Source organism: Uranotaenia lowii, chromosome 3, assembly GCF_029784155.1.
Source record: "Uranotaenia lowii strain MFRU-FL chromosome 3, ASM2978415v1, whole genome shotgun sequence".
In the NCBI taxonomy this organism is placed as follows: Eukaryota; Metazoa; Arthropoda; class Insecta; order Diptera; family Culicidae; genus Uranotaenia; species Uranotaenia lowii.
This window is the reverse complement of record NC_073693.1, coordinates 39,632,047-39,648,302: the sequence shown is the minus strand read 5'-3', so window position 1 is coordinate 39,648,302 and position 16,256 is coordinate 39,632,047. Positions and strand designations below refer to the sequence as shown.

Here is a 16,256-nt window from a genome sequence, read left to right as displayed (position 1 = left end):
AACGATATGTTTACCAAAACAAACACCAGAGCGATGTCGGCATGCAGGCAGCATTACACTTGTAGAGTGTTTTTTTCCTTCATTCTTCGGTTGGCCGATTGAAAATGTGGAATACCTACTTCGAGTACTTCTCGCTCGCACATGACCTTTTGGACAGACGAATGGCCACCAGAGACTCCACGCGCCCAGCAGCCGCCTAGACAACCCAGAAAAACCTCTTTGGTCAGTCAGTCAGTCAGTGATTCTGGTTCATTCAGAAAGTGACCGGGAGGCGGGAGTCAGTTTCAAAGAGAGCTTCCGATCGCGTGGTGATGCAAGCCAATCAAAACGGTTTGAATTTCGTTGATCCGCGGAATCGGGAACGGAAACGTAAAACGCGGCGCGAAAAAATTGAAACGGCACGCGTCGCCAATTGTTCCGGGCATTGTGGAATGTGGTTGATCGAATTTGACGGCGACTTTTTGCATTTGAACTACCCTGAGGCTAGAATTTAGCGGATGATTGAAGCAGTGTGAAAAAATGTATCAAGGGAAAAATCGTTGAGTGTTGTTCATAAAGTTCTGCCCTAATTGGAAGCGTTTGTGGGAAACATTGCGGCTCCAGATCTGGAATAACATGGCATATGTGTCTGAAAATTGAATTGGTACTTATTACGCGAAGCCCGACCGGGAAGATGAATCTGTTCAAGTGGGCCAGAAGTGACTTTGTTGTGTCTCTGTGTGATCAGTAGTTTTATGGGAATTCTGAATGGCTAATAAGAGTTGGTATTCGTCAATTGTTTTAATCCTATCGATCCTCATAACTGAAGAATTAAAAAAACAATATTGTAGATGAAGCCAGAACTTTACTTTGGGTATCAAAAAACTTCGAAAAAAAAATGAAACTTTGTTAGAAACAATACTAACTAAAGTAAGGTTGCCAAAATTTACCGGGCCGGGCAAATCCGGGCAATTTTATTAAAAAACCTGGCAAAATCCGGGCTTATGGTTTCGAAATTGTCGTCCGAAAATCCAGGCAATATCCGATCAAATTTCCTCAAAATCCAAGAACTACTCAAAATCAAGGGAAAAAAACTTGATTTTTATTCATGAACACTTATCATATTTTAGGCTTCCATAAACCTTTATGATTATTTTTATCAAACCTTCTAAAAAAAACTTGTTTTGGACGCATAAATAAAAAAAATTTTCATCACTATTTGTTTTTTTTATATCATTTGGCAAATTAAGTGAATAAATCCGGGCTAAATCCGGGTTTTTTCAACTACTGTATTAAATATCGGGGCAATCTGGCAACCTTGAACTAAAGCATCGAAATCGACAGTAGAAAAATTACAAAACGACCCTTTTCTTGATAAACAAGGTTATCTAAAAAAAACTTTAGTTTATTGTGGCTTGTGATATTGCTCTGTTGAGAAGTCTGTTGCCTTCTGAGCAAAAGTTCATGAGTTCGAGCCCAATAGTAATCATCGAAGGCAGATGGACTGCATTAATTTTTCAATAACTGTTCGCCAACTACAACGTTGATATGAAGTCGCAAATGACATAAGGATGATTAGAAACACAAGGATGTTTAACGCAAGGCAACAACATTTGCATTATTTCGAAGTGCATATAACTAAAGAGCTAATTTTGACTAATTAGTGCTGATTCCAAATCCGCAATTAGTTTTTTTTCTAATGGCTCTTGTTTTCTAGATAACATTTTTGGCAAAACTGGAGAACATTAAAAGTATCAGAAAATCTAAAGTTTTGATTCAAAGATCAGCTTTTCCGAAGACCGTGCATTATTTTGACTTCAGAGATAAAAGTGTTGAAAATGTTCTTATTGTTTTTTTTTCAATTTTGAGAAATCCAGTAATTTTGACAAAACATTTTCAGAACTTTCCAACCAAATTGAATCTTTGATATTTCTAATGTCTTGAGTGGAATCGATTGTGATGTAAACAAAAACCTTTATTATCAAATACTCAAAGACTCTCTTCAGTTATGTCAGAAATAGTTGTAATGTAATGTAATCTATTCAAATTTCTTTAAAAATGTTGAAATTATTTTTTTAAGGCATTGTATCTCTGAAATCCGCTATAATATCCAAACAAAATTTGAAACCTTGATCGAATGGAGGTTAATAAATAGATTAAGAATCAGTTTTTGTTTTTTATGTTGGTTATTTTTATACATCAGTTCAGTTATTATAATAACTGATTAATTTTGTTTCGATTACAGTAGGGATCAGTAGGGTAGATGATATGGAGTGTAGAAATTATAAAATTGATCGATTTTGAGTAAAATCTGACTCAAAATCGATCAATTTTTAAATTTCCACGTAGCATATAATCAAAACTTGAGCTCATAGACAAAATTTGACAAATTATGCGAACTCAGGACGCCAAAATCTTCCAAAAACAGTCATTAAAAAACAGGATCTAAAAATGCTGATTCCTAGTGTGTAATCGAAACAAAATTTAAAAAAAAAGTTATTGTGTTACGTTTTGTATTTGTAAAATTTTGAAGCATTTTAGTCATGAAAGAAAGATTGGCCTGCGTGTGTCCAAATTCATCTCGTGAATTTGGGCACTAGAAGTTTTAAATAAAGCATTTTCTCCAACTGCTGAGCTTGCAATTTTTTTCTCATTTAAATTTTAATAAAATGGCAAATTTGAAAAATCCGAGAAAATTGCTCTGACGGTATACGATGCATTGCCTTCACCACGTAGTCTCTTTTCATTCGCTTAGATCAATGGTCAGAAACTTTTTAAAGAAGAAAAGCCAAAAGTTTTTTTTTAATAATTTCTGAATTTTGAAGAGCCGCATTTTTGTTATCTTAACGAAACTAAGTGAATCGAAAAAACTAAGTAATTCTCAATTTTCAAAACCAGGCTTGTAATGGGAAATGATGAAAACAGATTTGAATAAATAAAATATTTTCAATTTTTTTTTTTAAGTTGGATAAAATAAAATAAAGTCTGATATTTAGAAACGATGAAAACGGAAAAAAAATATTTTCCTCAGACAAGAATGCCACGAGGATGGTGAAAACTGGCTAAGATAGAATAAAACAAGATTTTTTCCTTAAACTGTATAGGAATGAAATCGTGTGTTTTGCAATTTTCATCAGTTTTAAGAAATTGTTATCGTATTATGTCAATAAAAAGTTCTTGGGTTTCAAACACAAATTAAACTTTCTCACAACGATTTTATACCAATCTTGAGACTTTTTACGTCAATTAGACAAATTAGCAAATATTCCATCTATATAAAGTTATTTGATTTGTTGATACATTTCACAGCATACTATATCTGAATATAGTAAGAAATATATGGAAACTCTGAGCCAATGTCAAGACAATTTTTAGATATCTTAAAACATTGTTGAGACAATTTTGGAGCAGTTTTGATAAAAAAAAAATAATTTTGAGAAAGTTTTTAAAGACTTATGAATAATCAGAGATAATCTAAATCAAATGGTTGAAAAATTTGAAATAATTGAGATATTAAATAATTGACAGATTGTGTTGAGCATGAAATCAAACAATTTTGAGCATTTCAATGAAAATTCAAGAGCAAATTTCAAAATAATTGTGACAGATTTGAAAAAGTTTGGAGAAAATGGTTAAATGGTAACGTTCAAAATGAAAATAACAAAATTAAACATATGAAATTTAAACCGTTCTTCAACGGCTTCAGAAAAAAGCTTCGGAAATATTCTTACTGGTAATTTTATTTTCTGTAGCATAAGGTTGCCAGAATTTTTCCTGAACGTATTCGGACCAGGGAAATTCGAGCATGTTCATCTAAAATCCGGGCAAAATCAAGGGACTGGCTTTTAAAATTCTCACCCTAAAGTCTTAGCAATATTTGGGAATATTTGGTCAAACACACGGAATAATTCAGTTAAAAACACATCTGTTCAGTCCGACCAGTCGACTGAAGTGGGAAAGAGCAACGAGGAATATACGCGAGAGTACCACACTGAGAGAGCAAGACGGCTGCTCTCGCTGAAAGCGCCTAGAAGGTTCGAGCCATTTCCATCTGATGCAAGCACGTGCTTGAGTGCTTGCCCCACAGCCTATTTAAGGGCGCATTCTTTGATGCGCAGGAAGTCAGTCGTAATCAAACCGCCAAACCGTCAAGATCGGCGGAAGTGTAAATAGTGTAAATTGTTTTAGTGATAAGTTAGAGAAAAATAAATTAGAATGTAATCAAGAAAGAGTGTCTTGTTCTTCTTCGCTGCTTCGTTCCGCCGCCTTGCTCCCGGGTCCAGCTGCCACAATCGGCTCTTTTCAGAGCCTTCCATCCAGAAAGAGTTTTGGATCTCGGTCAACCAGGCGATCGAGATCCCCCCGAGCCTCGGCCGCCAGGCAGCGTCATGAGGACCTGCCTCCACTGATGGGACAACCATGCGTGGTTGTCTCTTCAGGTCCAATCCCACGAGGGGAGCGGACCATCAGTGGTAGTTTTCCCGAGCGCTCACATTGTCCCGGCCTTGGCCCCCAGGCAGACAGTCTGCGGACCTGCCTCCACTGTTTGGCAACCACCAGGGGTTGTCAAAGCCTTATCCCTGAGGGGGAAAAGGCAAGCAGTGGTAGTTTTGCCAAGGCCCCTCCGTCCTACAGTCCTATGGCTTTTCATGGCCACAACAACATCAATAGATTATTGATCGTATTGAAGGCTTCCCAATAAACGTTGTGTATTAAAGGGTGTCCCATATTAAATTGCATCTCATTGCAAACGCGATAGAAAATAACCCTTTCTATATTTTTGCTTGAAAATTAGCACAAAGAAAGTTGAACTAAAAGTTTGTATTTTACGAGGTTTTTTTCTGTATTTTGAAAATTGAAGGAATTGAGCGAATCAAAGAGCACTAGGGCAAATTTATTTTGCACAAATCTTCAGAAAAATACTCAATTCTTTCATCGTGACGATTTTAAACAATTTGTAGTCGTATTTATTATCTCTTATATCTCCTTACGAGCGCCTCAGCAGTTTACGAAGCGTAAGGTCGTTTCAACTAGCTAATAGGATCCAGAATTACGCCAGAAACGAACCAATGTACCGAATGATGGCTTTTTACTACGCAAATGTCGATATAATTCAACTAAGCATATCTAGAGAACAAACAAGTCGGGATTTATTTCAATTTCTATTATTCTTGAAGTTATTGATTTAATCGATTAAAAATAACTTGATTTATAGGTTTTGTGCAATTATATGTTATGCAATTCTGTTGCATACAAGTTAATTCGTTTTTTGCCTTATATTTTATTATCCCCCCCTCCAACTTAGAGTGACAAAAGAAGGAATTGATATTTGTTCCGGCCTTACTGATAAAATGTGACAGAAATATAATTTAACCAACATTCAAAACGTAGAACTAGTATTTGTATTTAAGTTCTTCCAAAGTACCGGAATAAACCCCCGTTGAAAAATACTGTGCTGTTTTGAAGCACAAAGTGGTTTATTTTATGGAAGAAATAACGAAAAAGTAGGATGCTGTATAAAAGAAGCTGCTTTCAGATGTTGCGCAATACTTTTTGGGTATTGTTGGGCCTAATGTACTATTGTACGAATACGGCATTGAACCTTAGTCAAGTAAACTTTTAAGAGCCGTTTGCTAGTGAGGTTTACAACTTAGGTAGGATATCTGCAAATATTATTAAAAACAAATCAGGAAATCGTTAGGAACAAGTACAATCTAACGAAATTCAAATTGTAACAACTCAAAAGATTTGTATCTTATAAATAAAACAAAAACAAATAAAAACGAGGTAGTTTTTACAGCGTTTTTACTGTGATGCAATTTGATGTGGAACCCCTTTAAAAATTCATTTTTGGATGCAAACATTCGAAAATTATAATAGCACAATTTGAGTGTTTTGTTAAGTTTTTTAGCCGTTTGGGAAGGTTTATAGCAGGACTGACAGAAATTTCCAAATTTGCAACTTATAATTAAGTTGTTATGGTGAATAGGTTTTTTTTATTATTTAAAAATGTGTTTAATTTGTATTGTTAGGCTTGAAGAGTAGTTTACTTGTGTGATTTGTTAATTGGATTGATGTATTGGTTAATTTTATTCTGGTTTAAGTCTATTTAAATTGTTGAAATTTTTTTTAAACTAATTAAAAAAGAAAGAAGTGCCTTTCAATATCGCATTGAGTTGTTTACTGTTTAAACATTGAATAATATTTCAAATGAAAGCTTATTATTTTCATTTTGAATCAGATTCTCTTAAGCTCAAACAATTGTTCTTATCTATCCGAGGAAATTCACATCACATTTTAGAAGTAATGCACCTATTGTCTTTTTGAAATTCAATTCCAATTTGTTCGGAAACACAACTAACTTGAAGAAAAGTCATAGACGATTTAGTAACACCGAGAGTCAAAATGTTTAACACTAGATTTACGAAAATAATATATCCACGAATTGATGTAACGTGGAACATCGCTTCATCGTTTCTGAAATTACTTCAAAAAAAGTATGATTTTGAAGTAATTTCACGTCCAGAATTTGAATATGGTACAAGTTTAGTAAGTTATAAATTATTTTAAATTATGGCAATTAAACAAAGAAAAGTGTGTTATTTTGAAGTAAAGTTAGCTGGTCATAATAAATAAACAAAAATATTCACATCAAAACCAAAAACTGTGTTTGACAAAGTACAACAATCTTGATGAAAATAACGTTTCAGATTTCGATTAGATCTTTAAGTTTCATCACAAAATTCACTTGACACCCTACAAGAGTTTATGGCGTAACGGGAGATCATTTTTGAGTTTACGATTTTCAAGAACTATTCATATACAGCAACTTTTTAAAGACCCCAAAACGTTTAAACTTATAGTTTAAGTTTTTTTTCTCCATATTTTGATTCGAATACCGAACGACAAAAGACTTGTCTGGCCTGGATACGTGCTGAAAAAATTCAGGCAACCTTAGTTTTAAACCATCAATTATTTTGGTTTAGTAAAGCACGACAAAGCAATTATTAAACCTCTCTTGAAACCAGAACATGAATATAAATATAAAGGTTTTGAAAACATGTTTGCTTTTGTTTTGTTCATTTTTTTCTGTCAGCCATACAAAAACAATAAACAATTTGGAAGATCTGTGAAAAAGTCATAAGGTTCTATAGTGGGCAAAACTTATGTTCATCAGAGAAATTGTTTCTTTTATGATATTCCTCAAAAATACTTTTTCCCTTAAATGTTCTTTTTAAGTAATATAAGTATCGCGACCATTTTCGGATGAAACAATGTAAAATTTAAAATATGCTTACATGGATGTTATTGTTTTAGTTCTATTTAAAAAAAACTGTTTGAAACAAATACACACAATATCAGATGAAATATAGACAAAAGTGACTAGAATATGTTTACTAAAATAAATTTTAAATATCTCATATTTAGAATTTAATTTATAAACCTTTTCTGTTTCTCAAAATTATTTTGTTTTTTTAAATATTAATCGATAAAATATCAAAAAAATAATCCATTAGGTAAACGAAAACTCTATAATTGTTTTCAAAGGAAACATAACGGGTCATTTTAGAGTCTTGGTCGAAAAAAAGAAGTTTTCAATGAAGACAGTTTATTTTATTTATAGTATTATTTTATACTATTTAAAAACCTTCTTCTTAAAATAATATTTTACGAAGAATTTTGTTTTCTGCAACATGAATTACTTTGAACGAGTTCTCGGGAAAGCACTTTTGAGAGCATATGGTTGTATTAGGTCCTTGAAAGATTCACTTCAGAATCTTCTGTAGGAGGGCATTTACTCTAATAGGTATTTTGTAATTGTTTAAATGGGGTTTATATAACTAAACGTTGTTTAATAAAATTGTTATGAAGTGCTCTTAAAGTTCCTTTTAAAATAGAATTATTGCTTGGGTATGATTGTCTGGGATGAATAAACCCAAGAAGCTTAAAATCCCAAATGAAACAACAAAACAAACAGGCATGCTTGTTAAAAAATTACTGACCTTATCGGTGAAAGTTATCTTTTTTCATAAAGAACATTTCAAGAACATGAAATTTATTTAAACGGATATACATTTGGAAAAATCAAAGATGTTGAAAATGAGCGGGTGGAAATTTTATCATGTATTCAAGATCCAAAGCATGACTTGGGAATATCAATCGAAATCAAATATTTCAGTATTTTAAACCAATATTCTGAAATATACTAGCATGAAATGATGAATATTCAAATGAGTGGCATATTAAAATCAGAAAACCCTTTATATTGAGGAAATTTTTACAATAGTAAAGTTCCATCACCAATTCTTGGTTTGGTGAATCGTGAAACTTGAGGGATCGAAATGAAATCGTTCGATTTATTTTCTTAAAGCTCTACTGGCTAAACCGAATCACTCTACTTATAAGTATCAGAGACTCAAAAAACCCCATGAGAAAAATATTTTCGATCAAGCTTATTGATTGAGGCTTAGATTTTTTAACATAAGTGTGGTATCTGAAATAAGTTTATTAATCGACATCTTTTAAATCTTTTAGGAATTTCTAACTTTATTTCTAAAAAAAACTAATTTAAAAAAGTTTAATTTCAAAAAACTTAAACTGCATTTTAAAACTATTCTCATGTTATAAACATATCACAAATATCCTCAAAAATTATGAGATCAAGCATCTGCTCGAAAATTGATTTTGAATTTTAGTTTGGAACTTTAATTTAGAATTCTTATTTCGAAAACTTTCCGAATTTTGCAACCAACTTCCATTAATTTTTTTTAATTTCATTTTCATTCCCAAATCCGGAATTAAATGTTAAAAATCAAAAACCGATTTTAAATTGGTTTCTTATCCAGTGTTTCTTGTGTTTTAGCTAAATTTAAGTTAATTTAATTAATGTTTTATGTCTCCTAACTACACAAAAAGCCGTAGTTGATTAAGAAGGATTTTTCCGAATGCATTCAGAATATATAGATATTTTCCTAGAAAAATTTCTCCGGTCCTCGAGAACTTAGTTTGTCACTTGTTCCACATAAATAACCATAAATGAAAATATAGTATAAATGATCTATCTTTCAATTAGCATCTTGAAACCACTTGAGTTTTCTTTTTTTTACGTGCCTTTGAAGAGAAGCCGTTTTCATTGGTTTTTTATCATCCAGAGCAATTCCCCCCTTTAATCCTCGCTCTCTAATGGTACAACAATTAATCCCAAACAGTGAAAACGTCCATTCCGATATCCATTGAAAAAAAAACGGCTTGGACCAATTAATCCCACGCACATCCGCACCTCGGAACTCAGAATTGCAAACTGGTCGGCTTGTTTTCCCGGTGTGTGTGTGAAGATTGAAAACGTCAATTCATGGGAGGATTAAGAGTGGCAGTTGACAGCCGGTTATGAATATTTAATACATTTCAACAAAATTCAACTAGTGCATCACCAAAATCATCATCAATTGATTGAGTGGGATTTCCGAAAATATCCTGCCCACCGGTCAGAGTATACAAATTTGCTAGTGCTGCCTTAGTTAGTATGGCGGAAGTTTGATGTTGTAATCAGACCTCTCAATTTGCGAAATTGACACATGTGCGGCAGCTCATCAATCAATCCGATTACGGGCTTAGTTTTGGTTCTTATTTTTAGATGCAACATTAGTTCGGACAAAAAACAGAAGCTGACTTTAGCTGGAATAAACTTGATGAAGAAAAAATCAGCAATTGAGAAAAAATACTAAAAACTATAAAACACTATGATGACAGAAATATTACTCCAAAGCAATTTGAGTGTATAAAAGAATTAAAAAAGGAAAACTCTAATTACGGAATTGGTTTGAACACTGGAAATCTACGGCATCATTGGCAGTATTTCTCTGTTGAATTCTCTTGGTATAAAGCTTTAAAGACCTCGTTATGTTGAAAGTGTTGTTCGTTCTTCTCCTCCAGGGAACGCTACTGTTCCTGAAGCTGTACGGCAATCCGGAGATTGTCAAAACGCACTGTAACCGAACTGCAACCGTAAGTACACCTATAGGAGTAAGACTTAAATTTTACCACCTAAGAACCCAAGATTAATATACTAACGCGAAATGTGAAAAAAAAATTCAAAATTCGATTCTAACAAAACTAACGTCGATAGTTTGTAATATGAAAAACCTCTTTTAGCCTTTTAACCCAAAGTAAGAAAAATCTATTAATTTATCGAAATGTTCAACGTCGATACCACATTGATTCATGAGATAAATTCAAGAAAATTATATTTTATTGATCCTATGGATTTAACTAGACTTTAAAACAGAAAAAAATGTTTTGAATGAAAAATAATGTGAGAAAAAATTGAAAATTTTAAACAAACATTCAGGGACGTTTTTAAGTCAAAGGTCATATACAGATCCAACGTCTCAATTCATGAACTTGAGTTTTGCAGATAAAAGACATAGAACGCTCTTACATTATTCCCTTAAAGCACATTCCGATTATTTTTATCATTGAATAAATTTCAGAAATAATATTCATACGGGTTATCCTACATTCTCGATATAGATTGTGAAGGTCCTTTAACTCCTCAGTAGCACAATGGACGGGTTCTTGAAGCTTGCGACATATTTTTTCCCCTTTTTCTTCTCAAACGCCATTCTCAGACTAAAGAAAGTGTGTTGTGTGTGCGTTCTAGAAGCACCAAGAAGATCGCACAAACGACTATCGAGAATTCGTCCTATTATATTTCCATTACCCGCTCGGCTGATCCGGTGAGTACCCAAAGCAAAGCAAAGCAAAGCACATTCACAGGAGCACAAGCATAAGAGCAACAGGGTATGCGACCTTATTATCGTTCATTCGTATTTTTACCTCCATTCATTGATCTCTGGGGGGAACTAAGGGGCGAAATTTCCTTCGGATGAGCAAATTTTCCATCCAACAGCCTTCCTAGCTTCTAAGGATAATTGGAACCCTTCACCTTCACCAGTTCAGTAGTGGCTCCAGCGAGTTAGCTGTTTAACCTTCCACGAATTCTTGATTCGCGTGCTCAACGTGGAACTGAATATTCAATTCACTTTCCACTTCTTAGCCCGCCCGCGCCCAAAAGTATGCTGCAGTCTTGAATGCCAAATGTGAAGAATATATTTGATGGGAATATATGGCTGAAGCAAATTTGTTCTAAGTGCAAAAAAAGAAGGGAAAACGAAAAGGAAAGGCGCTGTATCGAAGACACTTACTTGTCTGGAAATTTGGAGCCGGTATTGATTTTGGTTCAACAGAAGCAGATTCAGCAGCAATATCTTTGAGTTTCACTCTTTTTCCCTTTCTCGAATGCCAATTATTGGCACTCGCATTCCCTGGAAGTTGACAATTTCATTTGCTGAAAGGGGGCGAATCGGTTTGAAGAATATGAGGAATGTCAGTTTGATTGAGTTGTTTCATTTCATTAATTGAATTTGGATCATTTCCAAATCTATATATATAAAAAGTAAATTCCGTTTGTTTGTTCGTTTGTATGTTTGTCTTCAATAGGCTCAGCTGCCTTAAGAGCTAGAGAGCTGAAATTTGGCATGGGTGCTCATTAGGGCCAGGAATGATGAAAAATGTTTTTAGATTTTCGGATGACCCCTTTTGAAGGCGGTCGTCCATACAACAACGGTTTTATTCCCCCGAACCAAAAGTCATGGCACCCATTTTGTGGACCGACGTTCGTTTCCGTTCGTTTTGTTGGCGGGATTATTTTCACCATCACTATGGGCAGGCTATTAGAAACGACCATCCAGAGCTCACATGTACTGGATAGCAAATCAAAGCTTGCTGAGCATTAAAAATTTGAAAGTGAAAATTTTGGCGGGTGTTTTTTGTACCTTCTACTGTTCAAAGCACATGCTACCGGTACGAGATATTTGGATACAATTTTAAGACTACATTTTGATTGAAAAATACAACTATCCTGTTAAGAATATATTGACTAGAATAGTAGTGGCTTTCAAAGTACTCTTTGCCGCCGCTGGGGGGCTTTGGGGGTCAACCATTTTCATATTTTTGGAATTCCTCATAAGAAAAAAAAATCAGATTCAGAGTTTATGCAGTTGAAAACATGCAAAGTTTTTTTTAAATGTCTTTATTCTAGAGATTTTCAGCTTTCAGCTGGTTCATCTCCATGCAAAGTGAGTTTTCAACATGCTTAACAAAATCATCCATATTGAAAAGTGGGATAATCTTCAACAGATATTTTCATTAAATAAGGGATAGAAAAGATAAAAAAGCAGTTAAATGTTTTGAAGATAAAACTATTAGGCCAAATCTATTCAAGCTTCCTAAGAAATGATGTTTGTCAATATTAAGTTTTCAATGTCTTAGTCATCTTGCCGTTTTTATACATCGGATTGGGTTGTAAATTGGCCGATAGGGGTTATTTGGGACAAACAATTGAATTCACTTATCCAAATTAAAGTCAGGGGTCGGTCTAAGAGGTCGTTCATATTTACTATTCACTGATTTTGCGATATTGTCGTTATTATACACCTATTTAAAAGAAATTGGTACACGATAGTTTTGAGGGACGATGAATCGATTTCAGGTATTGAATTCAGCGTAAGGGGCCGGCAATGGGGTCGTCCATATTAACCTTACAATATTTGAAATATCGTCATTATTATACATCGGATTGGGATGAAAATTTGCACACGGTAGTTTTCAGAGACGGACAATCGACTTCAGATATCAAAGATTGTATAAGAAGCCACCAAAAGAAGTTTAACTTTTTGGCAATAATTGCGTTGTTATGCGACGATCGACTCGAAATTTTTAGACGGGGTTTTTTTTTGGCACGGACAATCAATTCCTGATTTCTAATGAAGTAGCAGACGACAGAAGAGGTGTTCGTTCAATATTTTTGCAATTATAACTTAACAATTAATTCGGAAATGCATCTGGAAAATATTTGGCTATTGACTTTCATACAAACTGTTCATAACATATTCCAAGTTGAAAGCGAAACGGAGTTCGTATGGGGACAGCTAGTAAAAAATAAATTTCAATAACCAAAGTTGTATATTCTAAAAATAAAAAGAAAAAAAAAGTAATATCAATGACAAAAATGACAAAAATGACAAAAATGACAAAAATGACAAAAATGACAAAAATGACAAAAATGACAAAAATGACAAAAATGACAAAAATGACAAAAATGACAAAAATGACAAAAATGACAAAAATGACAAAAATGACAAAAATGACAAAAATGACAAAAATGACAAAAATGACAAAAATGACAAAAATGACAAAAATGACAAAAATGACAAAAATGACAAAAATGACAAAAATGACAAAAATGACAAAAATGACAAAAATGACAAAAATGACAAAAATGACAAAAATGACAAAAATGACAAAAATTACAAAAATGACAAAAATGACAAAAATTACAAAAATTACAAAAATGACAAAAATTACAAAAATGACAAAAATAACAAACATTACAAAAATTACAAAAATTACAAAAATTACAAAAATTACAAAAATAACAAAAATTACAAAAATTACAAAAATTACAAAAATTACAAAAATTACAAAAATTACAAAAATTACAAAAATTACAAAAATTACAAAAATTACAAAAATTACAAATATTACAAAAATTAGAAAAATTACAAAAATTACAAAAATTAAAAAATTACAAATTTCAAAAAATTACAAAAATTACAAAAATTACAAAAATTACAAAAATTACAAAAATTACAAAAATTACAAAAATTACAAAAATTACAAAAATTACAAAAATTACAAAAATTACAAAAATTACAAAAATTACAAAAATTACAAAAATTACAAAAATTACAAATATTACAAAAATTACAAAAATTACAAAAATTACAAAAATTACAAAAATTACAAAAATTACAAAAATTACAAAAATTACAAAAATTACAAAAATTACAAAATTTACAAAAATTACAAAAATTACAAAAATTACAAAAATTACAAAAATTACAAAAATTACAAAAATTACAAAAATTACAAAAATTACAAAAATTACAAAAATTACAAAAATTACAAAAATGACAAAAATTACAAAAATTACAAAAATTACAAAAATTACAAAAATTACAAAAATTACAAAAATTACAAAAATTACAAAAATTACAAAAATTACAAAAATTACAAAAATTACAAAAATTACAAAAATTACAAAAATTACAAAAATTACAAAAATTACAAAAATTACAAAAATTACAAAAATTACAAAAATTACAAAAATTACAAAAATTACAAAAATTACAAAAATTACAAAAATTACAAAAATTACAAAAATTACAAAAGTTACAAATATTACAAAAATTAGAAAAATTACAAAAATTACAAAAATTAAAAAATTACAAATTTCAAAAAATTACAAAAATTACAAAAATTACAAAAATTACAAAAATTACAAAAATTACAAAAATTACAAAAATTATAAAAATTACAAAAATTACAAAAATTACAAAAATTACAAAAATTACAAAAATTAAAAAAATTACAAAAATTACAAAAATGACAAAAATTACAAAAATTACAAAAATGACAAAAATTACAAAAATTACAAAAATTACAAAAATTACAAAAATTACAAAAATTACAAAAATTACAAAAATTACAAAAATTACAAAAATTACAAAAACTACAAAAATTACAAAAATTACAAAAATTACAAAAATTACAAAAATTACAAAAATTACAAAAATTACAAAAATTACAAAAATTACAAAAATTACAAAAATTACAAAAATTACAAAAATTACAAAAATTACAAAAATTACAAAAATTACAAAAATTACAAAAATTACAAAAATTACAAAAATTACAAAAATTACAAAAATTACAAAAATTACAAAAATTACAAAAATAACAAAAATTACAAAAATTACAAAAATTACAAAAATTACAAAAATTACAAAAATTACAAAAATTACAAAAATTACAAAAATTACAAAAATTACAAAAATTACAAAAATTACAAAAATTACAAAAATTACAAAATTAACAAAAATCACAAAAATGAAAAAAATTACAAAAATTACAAAAATTACAAAATTACAAAAATTACAAAAATTACAAAAATTACAAAAATTACAAAAATTACAAAAATTACAAAAATTACAAAAATTACAAAAATTACAAAAATTACAAAAATTACAAAAATAACGAAAATTACAAAAATTACAAAAATTACAAAAATTACAAAAATTACAAAAATTACAAAAATTACAAAAATTACAAAAATTACAAAAATTACAAAAATTACAAAAATTACAAAAATTACAAAAATTACAAAAATTACAAAAATTACAAAAATTACAAAAATTACATAAATTACAAAAATTACAAAAATTACAAAAATTAAAAAAAAATACAAAAATTACAAAAATTACAAATATTACAAAAAATAACTAAAATAACAAAATTTACAAAAATGACAAAAATGACAAAAATTACAAAAATTACAAAAAATACAAAAATGACAAAAATGACAAAAATGACAAAAATGACAAAAATGACAAAAATGACAAAAATGACAAAAATGACAAAAATGACAAAAATGACAAAAATGACAAAAATGACAAAATTGACAAAATTGACAAAAATGACAAAAATGACAAAAATGACAAAAATTAAAAAAGTTACAAAAATTACAAAAATTACAAAAATGACAAAATTTACAAAAATGACAAAAATTACAAAAATTAAAAAATTACAAAAATTACAAAAATTACAAAAATGACAAAAATTACAAAAATTACAAAAATTACAAAAATTACAAAAATTACAAAAATTACAAAAATTACAAAAATTACAAAAATTACAAAAATTACAAAAATTACAAAAATTACAAAAATTACAAAAATTACAAAAATTACAAAAATTACAAAAATAACAAAAATTACAAAAATTACAAAAATTACAAAAATTACAAAAATTACAAAAATTACAAAAATTACAAAAATTACAAAAATTACAAAAATTACAAAAATTACAAAAATTACAAAAATTACAAAAATTACAAAAATTATAAAAATTACAAAAATTACAAAAATTAAAAATTACAAAAATCACAAAAATGACAAAAATGACAAAAATTACAAAAATTACAAAAATTACAAAAATTACAAAAATTACAAAAATTACAAAAATTACAAAAATTACAAAAATTACAAAAATTACAAAAATAACAAAAATTACAAAAATTACAAAAATTACAAAAATTACAAAAATTACAAAAATTACAAAAATTACAAAAATTACAAAAATTACAAAAATTACAATAA

At 29.7% G+C, this 16,256-nt stretch overlaps 1 long non-coding RNA gene across 1 annotated transcript in view; it reads left to right on the top strand.

Annotated features, from left to right (window-relative positions):
* Positions 1 to 284: 284 nt before the first annotated feature.
* LOC129755207 (uncharacterized) overlaps positions 285 to 16,256 on the top strand; it is a 32,967-nt gene continuing 16,995 nt past the window's right edge. Inside the window, exons 1-2 of the long non-coding RNA XR_008739207.1 lie at positions 285 to 760; positions 9,614 to 9,984. This is a non-coding gene — a long non-coding RNA (uncharacterized LOC129755207). The remainder of the gene's footprint in view (positions 761 to 9,613; positions 9,985 to 16,256) is intronic.